Raw genomic sequence first — 14,400 nt, 5'->3', positions numbered from 1 at the left:
CCTGCTATCAGATAGTGCTAAGTGTCAAGAAGACAATAAAATAGGGGTTTGATATTGGGGGGTAGGAAGTAACACTGGATGCAGAGGTCAGAGAAATCTTCCCTGAGCTGGTAACTATGCTGTGACCTGACTGCTGGGCATTCCAGGCAGTCCTGGAGAGCCTGTTTTGGATGGTCACCATGTCAGAGTTTCCACAGTGACATGAAGGTCACAAGGATCCCCAGACTCTAATTTCAGTCAACAATGAATCACAGTGACTCTGCACGTACCACCATCCTTTCTCCAAACCCCCACCACACCCACCACACCCAGGATGGCAATTTGTTTGACCAACAGGGAAAAGATTATTCCAAAATACACTTGGTGTAAAGCTGCAGTGTGGAAGGTGGGGTCTCCAGCTCCCCTTTCACAGTAGAATCTTTAGGGATCCAGCTGCTGTCAGGGCCTTGCTCCTGGAGTTTATTTCCACAAAGTCTGCCTCTTGACATTTCCGCATGATAAAAGAAATGGAGGCAGGAGTCTTTACTGCGGATAGAGGATAGTTAGCGTTTGCAAGGGCGAAGGGAATGGACATTACCTGAACTCTTCTATGTGCCAGTCTTGCACTGGACACTTCACCTGTGAGGTCTCTTTCAAGCCTGGGAGGAAGGTATTAAAAGTACCATTATGACAGCCAAGGATATTGAGTCTCTGAGAAGCAAAGCAGTTTCTTCAAGGTCACACAGCAAGAAAGTGGCAGAGCTGCACTAATAACATTATATCACTAACACAGCATTAATTATATTATGCTAATTACACTAATGAAATGCACTGATCTTTTACTAGGTTTCAGGATCCTCGTCATATGCCTTAGCACCTCGCAGGGTTTCACTGAGTCCTTACCATAAATGATTAGTATTCCCATCTAGCAGATGAGAAGACTGAGACTCTGCAGGTGAAGTAGCCTGCCCCAGGTCACTCAGGCCCCCAGGTGAGAAAGCCAGGATTCAAACCCAGATTTGTCTGATGCCCCCTTCTTTGTTTCAGAAGGAGAGACTGATGTCAAAGCAGAAAAGGATGGAATCATTCCATATTAAAAGGGACTGAACAAATATGACAACTAAATGTAGAGCCTGTTTCTGGACTGGAAACGGAACTGAAGGGAGAAGTGCTATCAATTACGATTCATGCTGACCAAATTGGAGTGTGAATGGTAGACTAGATAAAAACGCTGTATCAGTCTTGATTTTATGATGTTGGTGACTCTGCTGTACGTAAGACAATACCTTCATACTTAGGAGACACAGTACAGTGTGCAGAGGTAAAAGGCAACCTCTTCGTATGGCTCAGGTAAAGTGTGTGGACAAGTGCATGTGTGAGAAAAATAGGCAAATGAGGCAAAATGTTAATGATCGATGAATCTAATTGATATATTCACTTTTCTGTATGTTTGAAAATAGTTCTAAATAAAAAATTAAAAAGCAGGAGAAAGGGAATTGCCAGATGTTGTATGATGAGCTTGTAGGTATTTCCTGAATCCCACTCCAAGGCTGTTTCAACCCTTTTCTGTGTCCTAATTCTTCTCCTCTGTCTGAAATTCTACCATTATTCGTTCCTTCAGCTTTACATGTCCAGTTTTCAAATGCATATACTTTCGAGAGTTGTCATTCATATCTTCAGAAGACTGATGTGAGATATTAATATTCACTGTTATTTATTGAACATTACACGCTGGGCACATGGTAAGCACCTTCTCTACATTTAATTGACCTAATAGTCCCAAAGGACAAAGAAGTTAGTTACTCTTACTATCTTCATTTTAGAGACCCAGAAACCTGGCACGGAGAATGTGGTAACTGGTCCCAAGTGCCTCAGCAAATAGACAACAAAGCCCAGGTTTGAACTGAGACATGCCTGAGTCAAAGGCCCAAACTCTTCACTTCTATAAACGTGTAATATTTCAAACAAGTAAACAGTTTGCTTTCATAGCAGAAGAATAAACTAGATACCAATTAATACACCTGTTTGCGTTCTTCCCAAGATGCACAACTGATTTCCTAATCTTGACTCAGTATCTGAGGCACCACTTTTATGTGATGGGTCAGTAACTTTCATTTTTTGGAGAAGCATCTTTAAAAAGTATCAAGAATGACTTCCTGCCTTGGGACATCAGCTGGCTTCTGAGCAACCACAGGGAATTTAGAAATCTCTAGCAACTTACCAGATGTTATTATTACCACTATCAGGCATCTGACTTTCCCAAGGCAGTCTTCTTGTCAAATGGCTATCCCACTGACAGACCACAGCTCTTCCCAAGTGTGTCGGAAAACACAGATCTCTGTGGCTGACAGCTCATGAGGATCCAAAGTCAGAACCCCGCTTGGAAGCTTCCCCACCACCCCAGTAGCCAAATATAAACTCTTGCAGAACATATATGTCCCTGAAAAAAATCCTTTTTTTTAAATATTTGATTTATTTATTTGAGAGACAATGAGCAAACAAGAGAGAGAGAACAGGAGCAGGGGCAGGGGTTGGAGAGGTAGAGGAAGAAGCAGGCTCCCCATTGAGCAGGAAGCCTAGAGCCTGATGTGAGGCTCCATCCTGAAATTCCAGGATCATGACCTGAGCCAAAGGCAGATGCTTAACTGACTAGCCACCCGGTGCCCCAGTCCTTAATTTTCTAGTCTTATCTCTTCCTGCTCCTCTTTACTGCCAATTCAGATCATACTAAATTTCTGGCATTTCCCTGGAAAGTGTTTGATTCTATCTCATACTTGAGTAAATAGCTCTTCCTTATGCTCAGAATGCCCCTTGTCCTAATTCTAACTTTTCTTACTAAATTCCAGGTTGTTCTTTCTGTCACAGCCTAGATGTCACTTTCTCCAGGAAGTCTTCCCTGAAGATTGGAGTACATGCCCCTTCATTGGGGTCTCCAGGGTCAGGACATTAACTTGTTTGGTCCCTTTTGAATATCATTGTAAAGGCACATCTCTCTCCCTTTTTAAGTTCTTTTCAGCCCCATGAATCAGAGACTATGTTTTGTTCCCCCATTATTGACCATAGCCTAGTATAGAACAATGACTCAGGAAATATTTAGTCCACAAATTTAAAAAGGGAAGGAAAACTAAAAAGTAATATTAAACTGAATTTATATGTGCATTGGTGAGGGCTTTAAGTGAAGCCAATGACATGAGTCTCTAATGTGAGAGGTAATTTGGAAAATTACTCAGGCCCTGGTCAAAGAGACATGGTTCTAAATCTCGGACCTGCAAGTCTGTGGCTTTACGCAGGTCACCTAACTTCTCTGTACCTCAGGTTCCCCATCCGTAAAATAAACATTGCATTGCCTCTGCCTCAGGGCTTTCTTGTGAGCATTAAACATTGGACCCATAGTGCTCCTAGCACTGTCCCTGACACTGGCGAATACTGGATAAATGTTGGCCATTATGATTGTGACTTGTGTTATTATAGTATTATCATGCCTGTTATTGCTGAAGCCATATTGAAAGGAAAAGAATCAGACATAAACATTAAGACAGCTGCTGCCATGGAAACCTAAGTACCTGGAAGTGTAATTGACTCTTCACCCAGATGTTGGATGTTCCACAGCACCTGAGGGTCTTGCCTCTAGTAGAATCTTCCTCTGCAAACAAAATTTCTGGTTTGTTGTTGGTGGTGGTGGTTTGTTTTTTTTTTTGTTTTTTTTTTTTGTTTTTGTTTTTGTTTTTGTGAAACTTAAACTTGATGGGGAAAAACAAAGCACGTCATTTCAAATTCCTAATCTCTTGTGTCCAGAACCAAGATGGAAGTGTTCTGCTAATCTGGTCTGAAATCTTGAGTCAGGCGAGATAATTCTTAAGTTTCGAAGGTACTTTTTTCCAGGTACATTTACTGACAGAAAATGGATTATTAGTTATAGGGTCTTCAGTCATATTGGTGCACATGTTGCTTCTAAAGAACCTATAACTGAAGAGGCATCATACATAGGGGTTAGGTGCATAGACTTAGGTCTGGGCCCCCAGTTTATTAACTGGGCAATTACCTCTCTGTGCATCGGTTTCTTCATCTATAGAATGAGGATAATGATGATATCCATCTGAGAGGTTTTCATAGGAATATTAAATGAGCAAGTATTTGTAAAATGCCTTGAACAGCGCCTGCTAAATGTTTGTTAAATGAAGGGAATATGAGTACTTTGTGGTTGATTCAAACAAGGTAAATAATTATAGATTCTAACATCAGAGCCTTGAGGACCATGGATGTGTATATTTATTTCTGCATTTTTGTTTCAAAGATATTTCTTTAGGAGGGCTACAAGGAGGCAGAAAGAAAATCCTTTTTGTTCTACCTGTGTAGTTGGCAATTCCTGAGGGAGAGAAATCGATGCGAATTTGATGAACAGTTTGCAACCCTCTCTGGAAAATCCCTAAAATTGATTTCACTAAGATCCTTGGCTTTCAAGTCCTCTAGAAAGAAGGCAAAAATAAACACAGGCTTTCCTCCAAACTAGGAGGTGAAATTTTGCTATTTCCAATAGTAATAATAATACTTTTTAAAAAGACCAGCTACATCCAAGGCAAAGATAATTTATCTTATGAGGGACTGTTTAAATATAGACTAAGAGAATGCTAATCATTATAACCAGCAACAAATACTATATATTTAAATGACATTTTAAAATGATAACGTCTGAAAAATAAAATGATAATGTCTGCCTTCCACATATGCCCTCTTCATAACGTACAGTAGAATAAAGAGCATAGGGCCCAGAATTAGACAACTTACATTATTCTATGTGAGCTCCTATTCATAAGCATGTGATTTCATTTCTAGACCTCCATTTTCCTGTCTATGAAATGGGGATGATACTCCTTACCCTTTGGTATGTTCCAAGTGTTAAGTGAGTTGCACAGAGCTTCTCACTTGGTGACTGGCACACATTGTTAGCATTTATTGTCTCACACAATAAATTTTGAAGAGGAAACTACAAGATTAGGATGTGAAAGTCAAGTGAATGTGCCTCGAAAATTTCACATGAGAGGTATATTTTAAAAGGATTCATATTTTAAGAAATGACTGTTAAATTCCTAGGTATCATAATGGCAGTAGGGTTATATTTTTAAAAGGAACGTTTCCAGAGTGTAATCTCTAAATGCCATTAATCACTCCAAAGACACAGGGCTTCATGGGAGAAATGGCTGATTCCAGGTCTGTTTCTATTTGCTTAACAAACTTACACTCATCCTTCAAAGTCCGATCAAATGTTACCTTCCTTCCTCATCTGGAAAAATTGCTTAAAAATCCGTACCTGCTCTCTTCCTTTTACCCAGCACTGATATTGGCTGGCTTTTGAGAATAATAAACAACACCTACCAACGCTGGTCTGTAGCCTGCCTCCTCCCATCTTCATTGGGAAGATTCCTAATATTGCCAAGAAAAATCTTAGGTAAAGAATTATGTATCCCATTTTTAAAAACCTTATAAAGGAACAGTTTCAGATACACTCAAAAGTAGAAGGAGAAGTCCAGTGAACTCACATGTGTCAGGAACTATGAACTCATGACGAAGCTTGTTTCGTTTCTATTCTCCTTCACTCCCTTGTCAACATGATTTTGAAATAAATTTAAAACAACCTCTTTTTTTTAAATTTGTGAATATTTCTATGTATTCATACCCTGGTGAACACCAGCTGTGCTTTAAAGGCTGGAGCTAGCCCACAGGGGTCTTTGTGCGAGGAAGAATAAAGAAGGGCAGCCTCAGCAGCTCAGCACCACTCCCAGTCTCCACCCACCCCCCTCTGCGGTCTGGTGGGGGAAGCAGTGGGGAGGGTGCCTTTCAGGTGCTAGGGTGCTGTTCTCTACTTCTCTCCCTCTTCCATCCACACGCAGAGACTCCTCCCTTTAGGTGGGGGGTTGCAAGAGAGGCTCAGCCTGCAGTCCCAAAGGCAGCCAAAAAAACATGGGCTGATATTTTGGGCCTCAGACACGGAAGTGCCAAGTCAAGGGATTTCTTCTGTTCAGAACCTACACCGTCTCTACCACAGGAACTTGCTGCTCCTCAGACCTCCAGCTCAGCTCAGTTCTCAAATCGTGTATCAAAGCGGCACTGTGGAGAGGTGGCTGTCTCTTATAATAAGGAAACAGCACCCCCTGCTGTCAATCCAGACTATAGCCAGACTCACTTAAGTGCTTAGGACCCATGTGCACCCCCTCACTACACTCCTGGAGTCCAGCCAGTCCACTGTTCACTGGATTTTTGTATTGCTTGTTTGTTTGCTTTATTTCAGACAAATGTAGCGCTGAGGATTTGAGATACCATCTAGTGTATTATCATTATTATTAATTATAATGATAATTACTAATTTTTGAACACCTCTGTGTTAAGCACTTACACGTGTTATTTTATTGGTCCAGCAATAAAGCTTATCGCCCCCTTTTTTGGATTAAGAAACTGAAAATATGGATTACTTGGTAGAATTACTTTTTAGTTAACAATTTAATAATAATAATTTAATAATGATTTATTTATTCATTCACCCAACACACTTGTATTTAGCACCTGCTGTATCTCTGGCTCCAGAGACACAATGATGACTAAGCCACTGCCTTTGCCTTCATGAAGTCATCACAGAGCATGGAGGGTGAACAAGAGGAGAAAGGAGCTAATAGTGATTGAGCATGTACCCTGGCCTCTCTACTCAGTGTTTTTAATTGTACTATCTTACCGAATCCTCCAACGATCCTATGAGGTAGGCATTTCTATATCCATTTTACAAATGAGAAAAACTGAGTCACAGAGAGTTCAAATTACTTGCCTAAGGTTGTACAGCTGGTCAGTGGAAGAACTGGGATTTAAGCTCAGTTCTCCCTGATGCCAAAGCCTTGCTTTGGGGAAGTATATATTGGAAGAAAAGGAATTGTTAGAAGAGGCTTAAGAGGGGGTCAAGAAGATGGAATGAGTAACTCTTCCCAGAGGCAGGCGGATAATTCACTAAAATGGTTAATGATCTTTGAGTTCTGTTGAGCCATTCATTTCCTTATTTATCCAATGAGCCCAAAACAACAGTGTTTCCTGGGCACCTCCTATGTGCTATGCATCTTGCTGGAAACCAGGAGATGGTGATGGACAGGCTAGTATAATGATGCCTACCTTCAGGGGGTTATAGCTCGGGGGTATAAGGCACGTTTAGCTTAAAAGAGTGGAACCCCCAGTAAACTCTCTAGCTGGGAAGAAAGAAGAATAACAGGTGTTGAGTAGAACAAGAGCCCTGAGACCAGGGGTGCATTGGAATGGTATGGCCAAGGGAGTCACATTTGAGCTGCCTAGATGGCTAGGGAGCAGAAGCTAAATGGAGAGAGGATGGGAGAGCCACCAGGCAGGAGGAAAAGCACATTGGAAGGTTCCAGGCCAGAAGCAGGTGGGAGCATGAGTGATGTAGAAAGGAGAGATGGAGAGGAGGGTGAGGTTGGGGAGGGCTCATGGGTGATCAAGCCATAACTGGGAAAGTCAGCCTGGAGCAGTACTTCTCAGACCAGCTGTGGAAAGCACAAGTTCTGGTTTTGTTTCTCTGTTCCCCGAAACACCAATACTTCCATAAAAATACAACAAGAAAAATGTAGACTAAAAAGCAGAATTATACAAAATATCACAAATTTACAATTATTAGACTCAACAGACAAAATTATTTTGTCGAATTGCTATTTTTGTGCTTCCCTCCTCGTGGACCAGCACCAGTTTGCAAATTGGCCCCTTCAAAGCCCACACTTTGAGAAGCACTGCTTTAGAGCTTGGGGGAGCCGCAGTAACTGCATGTGGAAGAAATAACAGACAGAAAAGGAGAGAGGAGGGTGTCAGGGCAGGGGGCAAAGGCAAATCCATGCAGAGCAAGCTGGTGTGTCTGGGGAACGGCAGGGTGTTGGGTAGGGCTGGAGAGGGAGCAGCAAGACCCGCGGGCAGCTTTCTCAGCTGGGATGAATGAAGAATTGGGCACTGGGCAGGCCCCACGCCGCAGAAGCACTTGCCAGGGTCATTGTTCCCTTTTGAGTCCTGTAGAGCAGCCAAGGGACAGTTCTACCTGCAAAAATTGTCCTGTTTTGAGCATCTGATCACTGACCTTAGGATACTCCCTCTAAAAAGGAAAAAGAAAAAGTAAAGAAATTAGCCTTTGATCAGATCAATACTAAAGTCGCCGGCAGTGATCTATAACGTGATTAGAATGCTCAGAAATGCAATCGCTCAGGAACTTTAACCAGTAATAACTAATTGACTCAACATGGGCATTTCAGAAACACTAATTTTATCATCCCAAATATATTAGCAGCAAATCCTTGGCATAACAGAAATAGCTACTATTTCTGAGCCCTGGGCCTAAATATTTCTCACAATGTTCACAAAGAAATTGAGGGTAGGGCCATTATGTAGGGCACATAAATTCACACATCTAAGTAGGTGGCAGATGCAGGATTCCAACCCGGACCTGTCCAGCGCAGAGCCCCCGCTTCTTTCATTAGCTCACACACTCCAAGGCTCCCACAACACTGTGGCGCTGCCCACCTGCGTGACAATGAACCCTGGGTGCGGTGGGGGTGGCTAAAGAGCCCCAGGGCAAGACTGGGAGGCCTGAGGGAGGGGGGAAATACTTCATGTCACTAATTCATCTTCTGCAGCCACACCACCAGGAGCCTCGAAAGCAGTGGCAAGTAAACCTTTTAAACTTTTGGTGGGAGTAGAAATAAGAAACAGTCTAAACCACTACTTTACAGAAACAATGAAACTCAAAGGAAAGATGATACAGAAGGGGTACAAGGTAAGTAGCTGGGAAACTAGGTTGTTTAAAAATTACCCAGCAAAGGGGCACCTGGGTAACTCAATCGGTTAAGTTTCTGCCTTCGGCTCAGGTAGTGATCTCAGGGTCCTGGGATGGAGCCCAGAGCCCCAAGCCCCACACCCCCACTCCCTGCTCAGCAGGGAGTCTGCTTCTCCCTTTCCCTATGCCCCTCCTCCTCCCCCACTCACTCATGCTCTCTCTCTCTCAGATAAATAAATAAAATTTTTAAAACAAATAAATAAGTAAAAATTACCCAGCAGAACTGGCAGATAGGAAATCTGACATGTCCCTAAAATTGCTGCTTACCCTTCATTGAGCATGCACTAAGTGCCTTTTTTGCACTATCGCATTCAACTTCATTTTCTTAACTCCAGGGAGGTGTGGGCATTCCCACTTTACAGATGAAAAACTGAGGTCGAGGAAAGTTAAGTGAATTATTCAGAATCTGGGAGTTCTTGAGTGGGAAAGCCAGAATTAGAACCAAGTTGTAAATCTCCAGAGCCTGAAGTCTCAAACTCAGTGCTGTCTGTCTCTGCAGCTAAAGCAAAGTTCAAAGCTGTGGCCAGTGAACTGAGGCTGAGACTGTCCTCAGAAGGCAGCCAGGGGCTTCCCTGGAACCCCTGATGTTGCAAGTGGCGGCCCTTGCATGTCTGAAATGTGAGTCTTCCTTCTGGCACCACATGGATGGCTCTTCCTGAATGTCTTTTGATAAATTATCTGGGTGGACCTATGGGTATGGTTTCCATTTCTTTTCTCAAGTGTACATTCTATGGGATTCTTCCAAGAGTGTTTGGCCTGATAATGAGCATTCATCTGAGAACAGCAGCCCAAGACAGGTCATGCTCCACCCAAATGGGTTTCCCGTTCTCTTGGACACAGGCCACTATTGAGTGTACACACTTGGTGGACATGGCTTGTTGGTTGAGATGAATTTGACCACAGCATGATGATAATTATGATCTTGACAGCATTGTCACAGTGGGAATTATCCGGGACAAATCCAGATAAGCAAATAACAATCAGGGCCAGTTATAAATCTGAAATGTGACCTTTGTTTGCATCCTGAAGAAGAGTCTTAGAAGGGACCTTTCCACTGAGACACCACCAACATTGTGTCCAACTGCAACCAATCGTTCCTGCAAACTTCCTGTACCACTGACAGCTGGGTTATGAAGATGGCCATCGTGACTTATAGGAAAAATCTTTAATAATAAATCAGTAAAGTCCTAGTCCTCCCAAAGCTTACATTCTAGGGAAGAGCAAATATGTAATAAATGAAACAAATTAGTGAGTGTGGTAAGTATTAGACAGGAAATAAATTGGGTGATGAGTCAGAGAGTAACTGGGGGAGTGAATCTGTCAGGGTCTCAGCAGGAAATACTTAAATTGGATAATTATTAAAGAGACAGTTTTAAAAAGTGTGGGCAAGATCAGATAAAAGAAAAGGTTATGGGGCAGTACCCCTGTGGCTAAAAAGAGCTGGGCACCATTTCTACCCCTAGCTGAGGGGGAGGTGGCAGTTACCAGAACCTGGTCATCTGAAAGCCTGATTGACAGGAACGGTGACCCTTGGAAGCTGGACCACCAGCCTCAATGACCCAGCAGAGAAGGAACAGAGCCAATGAAGAAGGCCTACTATCAGAAATGTCATTTGGAGGAAGGCCTTTGATGCTTCACTTCCAGGTTGAATTCTCCTGACATAAGGCTCGACAAAGCCAAGTTAGGGAGAAGAGCTGACCAGTAACAGAGCACAAACAACTCAACACTGCAGGTGATCCCACACTGAATACACACTCTTCCAGTACAGTAGCTTTTGCAGACACCCCTGGGACTTGACCTAAAGCACACAAGGCTGGCTTAGAGCAAATGAACTCTCTTCCATCCGTCTGCTCAGGCTGGGGGAAGGCAGTCTCTAGACCTTGAAGGACGACACTGGGCAAACCACTTAGGATTTCCAGGGCTCAGTTTCCTCATTTGTAAAAAAGAAGGCATCAGGCTTAATGATTTCTAAGTATCGGGCAATGCTCTTGAGACAAAAAAACACAGGCTTTGAAGCCAGGCAGCCATGAGTTCAAATCTCTCTCTACTGTGACTGGCTGGACGAGCTTGGGCCTACCACATCTCAGGTCTCAGCTTCCCTATCTGACATAGGAGAATGAAAATATTTACTCAGGTCAATCATGACACTTAAACAATGTATATAAAATTTCTAGCATCCTGTGCATAGAGGAGGAGCTTCATACATGTCTTTTCCTGTCCTTAAAGGCAATATAAGGGTCAAGAAAGCAGTTTCTAAGACAGACAGCAATGGTTTGAAACTGGCTCTACCACTTTCTGGTCAGGGACCTTGGGCAAGTCACTTAATCTCACCGAACCTCTGTTTCCTTATCTGTAAAACAAGAAAGGGAAAAAAGAAATGCTGCCTGCCTCTAAAGGAATGGTGTCAGAATCAAATGAATTAATGCATATCAAGCAACCTGAATATCTTCCCTTCCCCCCACCCCTCATCCCTTCAGCTATAATATTCTGTGACTGTACACAAATTGCAAAAAGCTTTCCAGAATGTTCTCTGTGGTATTTTCTCTGTACTTTTAGTTCAGAAAAGTGACCTGGGCTTGATTAAATACGATGTTGCAGAACTTACACTATAATGGGATTGTCCTCAGAAGCCTGACACCTAACCTTACTTTGCCCTGGGTAACATGCATACAAAATGGTATATTGTGTGCCCAGCAAAGACAGCATGCATCAGAAGAAAAGAATTTGAGTTTATCTCACATCCTCAGAAGGCCACCAACCAAAGGAGTGCTGCCCCGATCCTCAGCATCTCAATTTATTGCCCTAACTGCTTTCTCAGCCCCCTGGTGTGGCTTCCTATGAAGCAAAAGAAATTCAAGTGACTAAGAAGGGAGCTGCTAATTTAAATGAATAACTTTGGCAAAATGAGCCCCCCTGAAGAGCTCTGAGGGAGATAATGGCAGCTTCTGTTTAGAGGCTGGAGTCAGGATGGTTGTTTATTGCACTCTTGGGCCAAGAATTGCTATAGCAACAAATGACTTCGGGACAGTTTTGAACAGACTGTTTCTTTGAAGAGTTTACACAATAGGGATCACTTGTGTTCTTTCTGGAAGGGATAACATAAGGACTTTTTTCTCCTCTTAAACATGAGAACATTTGAAGGAATAACTCTTTTCAAAGCTGTATACATAGATGGGGCGGAGGGGGTAGACTGGAAGGGCTTTGCCCATAATGTTAGCAGTTGCATTCTCTACATGGAGAAATTGCAGGTGATTTTTTGTTTTTCTTTTTGGATGTTTTTCTGAGTTTTCTGTGATGGTTTTGGTTTTGTAGCCAGGAAAAAATATTTAAGTTAAAAACAATACATCAACTATGATAAGATGTAAGCCTGGAAATGTTAGGAATCTCAGGATCAAAATAGGAAAGTGTTCATGGCCCAAAGGAAGGTAGGGTCTGGCCTTGGAAAAGAATGGCCCACGGTGGCTTCACTACACTGCTGACTCGGGCCTGGCATTCACTGGCTTTGACTGTGGACCAGCACCCCAGTGGTTACTGAGTGACACGTGGGTGGTTGACATCTTGCTGAGGGGTGAATGTGAACTCCGCTGACCTTGAGCTGGAGGAAGAAAACTGCACAACTGCCCACTGCCCTATTCCACCACCTGATTCTGCAGCACAGATGCAGCAAGTCTCGTAAGATCAAAATGCTGTTTCTTGGTGAGGAGTGGTTATGGGTGATAGGGGAAAAAGTCAGTGGTTAATGTGTGATGTGAAGGTTTACCCAGAAATCTCATGACTTAGGAAGAAAATGTTATTTGAAAGACTGCCCCATGCTGTGTGGATACGATTTTTGTACTGTGAATTTGGTATTTTCTTAATGTATAGTCTTAAGATGTATTTCTCGAGGATGCTTTTTCCAGTGATCAATATAATTGTGCGGTGGGAGTTGGGAAATGAGGGGATGGGGAATTTCAGTGGAAAAAAAAATCTAAGACAGGAAAACTTACAGCATGCATTTTGTTGAACCCCTTCTGTATACCAGGCATTTGTTTAAAGGAGTTCATAGTTATGCAGTAAATATTTAAGGACTGATAATATGCCATATTATACTCAGAAACAATATAATGGTGAAGGGTAGCAGAATATGCCACCTCAAAATATGCCTCTTTGACATAAAGATTATTTTGAGCTGATTATTTCTGAGAACCAGGCATTAGAGAAGCTATAAAACAGAGTAGAAGTTACTCTTTTATAAAGGACATTTATATTTATAAAGAAAGTCTCCATTTATAAATGTCTTCCTCTCTGCACCAAGAAGGATGACTTTTTTTTTAAGAAGAATGACTCTTAGTCACAAGAAACTTTTTTATCAGTGAAGAAGACACTGACTTCAATCTGCATAGCAAACCTGACCCTTGTTGACTGTGCTTTTCCTGATAAACCCCCCAAATTGGCCCCCACCTCCTCTTCCCAACATTTTTCTTTTGTCTTTAGGTGAAGATGGTGAAGCTGGTGGCTTGGGCTCTCTTGGAGAGCTTCTCAGTTCCTCTGGGTATCTCCCGTGTATGCATGAGATATACATACATATTGGTAAAAACAAGACAACAGGCCCAAAATGGAGTCACTTACATTAAGCCCCACATCACCAAACTGAGACCTAATTAAATTATAGTTTTGGCTCCCAGAAATGGAATCTTAAACCAGTCCACCAGAAATCACTGGATCAGCACTGGCTAGGTAACCTAATAGACCCTTGCCACCCCTAAAGGAAAAGTAACCTCACAATAACCAACCTTCTTTTTTGTCTAACAGTACTTCCTCATTCCTGCTCCCCTCTGCCTATTAGTCCATCTTGCAGAGCTCCTGGGCGCTCCTATCAGGTAGATGGGATGCTGCCAAAATCGTGCATCACTGAATGAGGTCAGTAAGATCTTTAAAATGTACTCAGTTGAGTTTTCGTTTTTTAACAATGTTAATAAACTTCTGTTTGTCTTTCTCTTGTTAATCTGTCTTTTATTATGGGGAGTCTCAACCAAGAACTTATAAGGGTAGAGCGGAAATTATTTTTTCTCTCCTATAATGGCTAAAAACCAGACTTGGGTTCAGATTTGCATTCAAATCCAGTTCTGCAAATAACCAGCTGAGTGATCTTGAGCCATTTGCTCAGATTGCAGAAATAAACAGTGTAGTCCAAATTCAAACCCATGCATATGTGCTTCCAGGATCTGGGGTTCCTTAAATCCAACAGGTTTGGATTGAAAGGCTTTGTTGCTTTCTAGGGTGTTCTCAGGTTTCTCTGCTCCATCTGGATATCTGCCTGGCTTCAGCCACAGTTCTGGCAATGTAGTATTCCTCCTGTAGCCCCACATGTCCCAGGATCTAGGCTTTGGGACACTTTGTTTGCTTAGGCTCTCCTACCTGTCTCCATTTTTAATTTTGTCACAGCCATGAATTAAGCAAGAACCAGATCCAATTTATTAATTCCTTTCCTACTCTGTGATTGTGCCCAGAGGCATGTAGGCACACATTGTAAATCACAAAGAATAATAATAATAATAAAGAGCTCTCTGTTGAAA

Source organism: Canis aureus, chromosome 4 (genome assembly GCF_053574225.1).
Source record: "Canis aureus isolate CA01 chromosome 4, VMU_Caureus_v.1.0, whole genome shotgun sequence".
Lineage (NCBI taxonomy): Eukaryota > Metazoa > Chordata > Mammalia > Carnivora > Canidae > Canis > Canis aureus.
Note: the sequence above shows the minus strand (reverse complement) of the source record.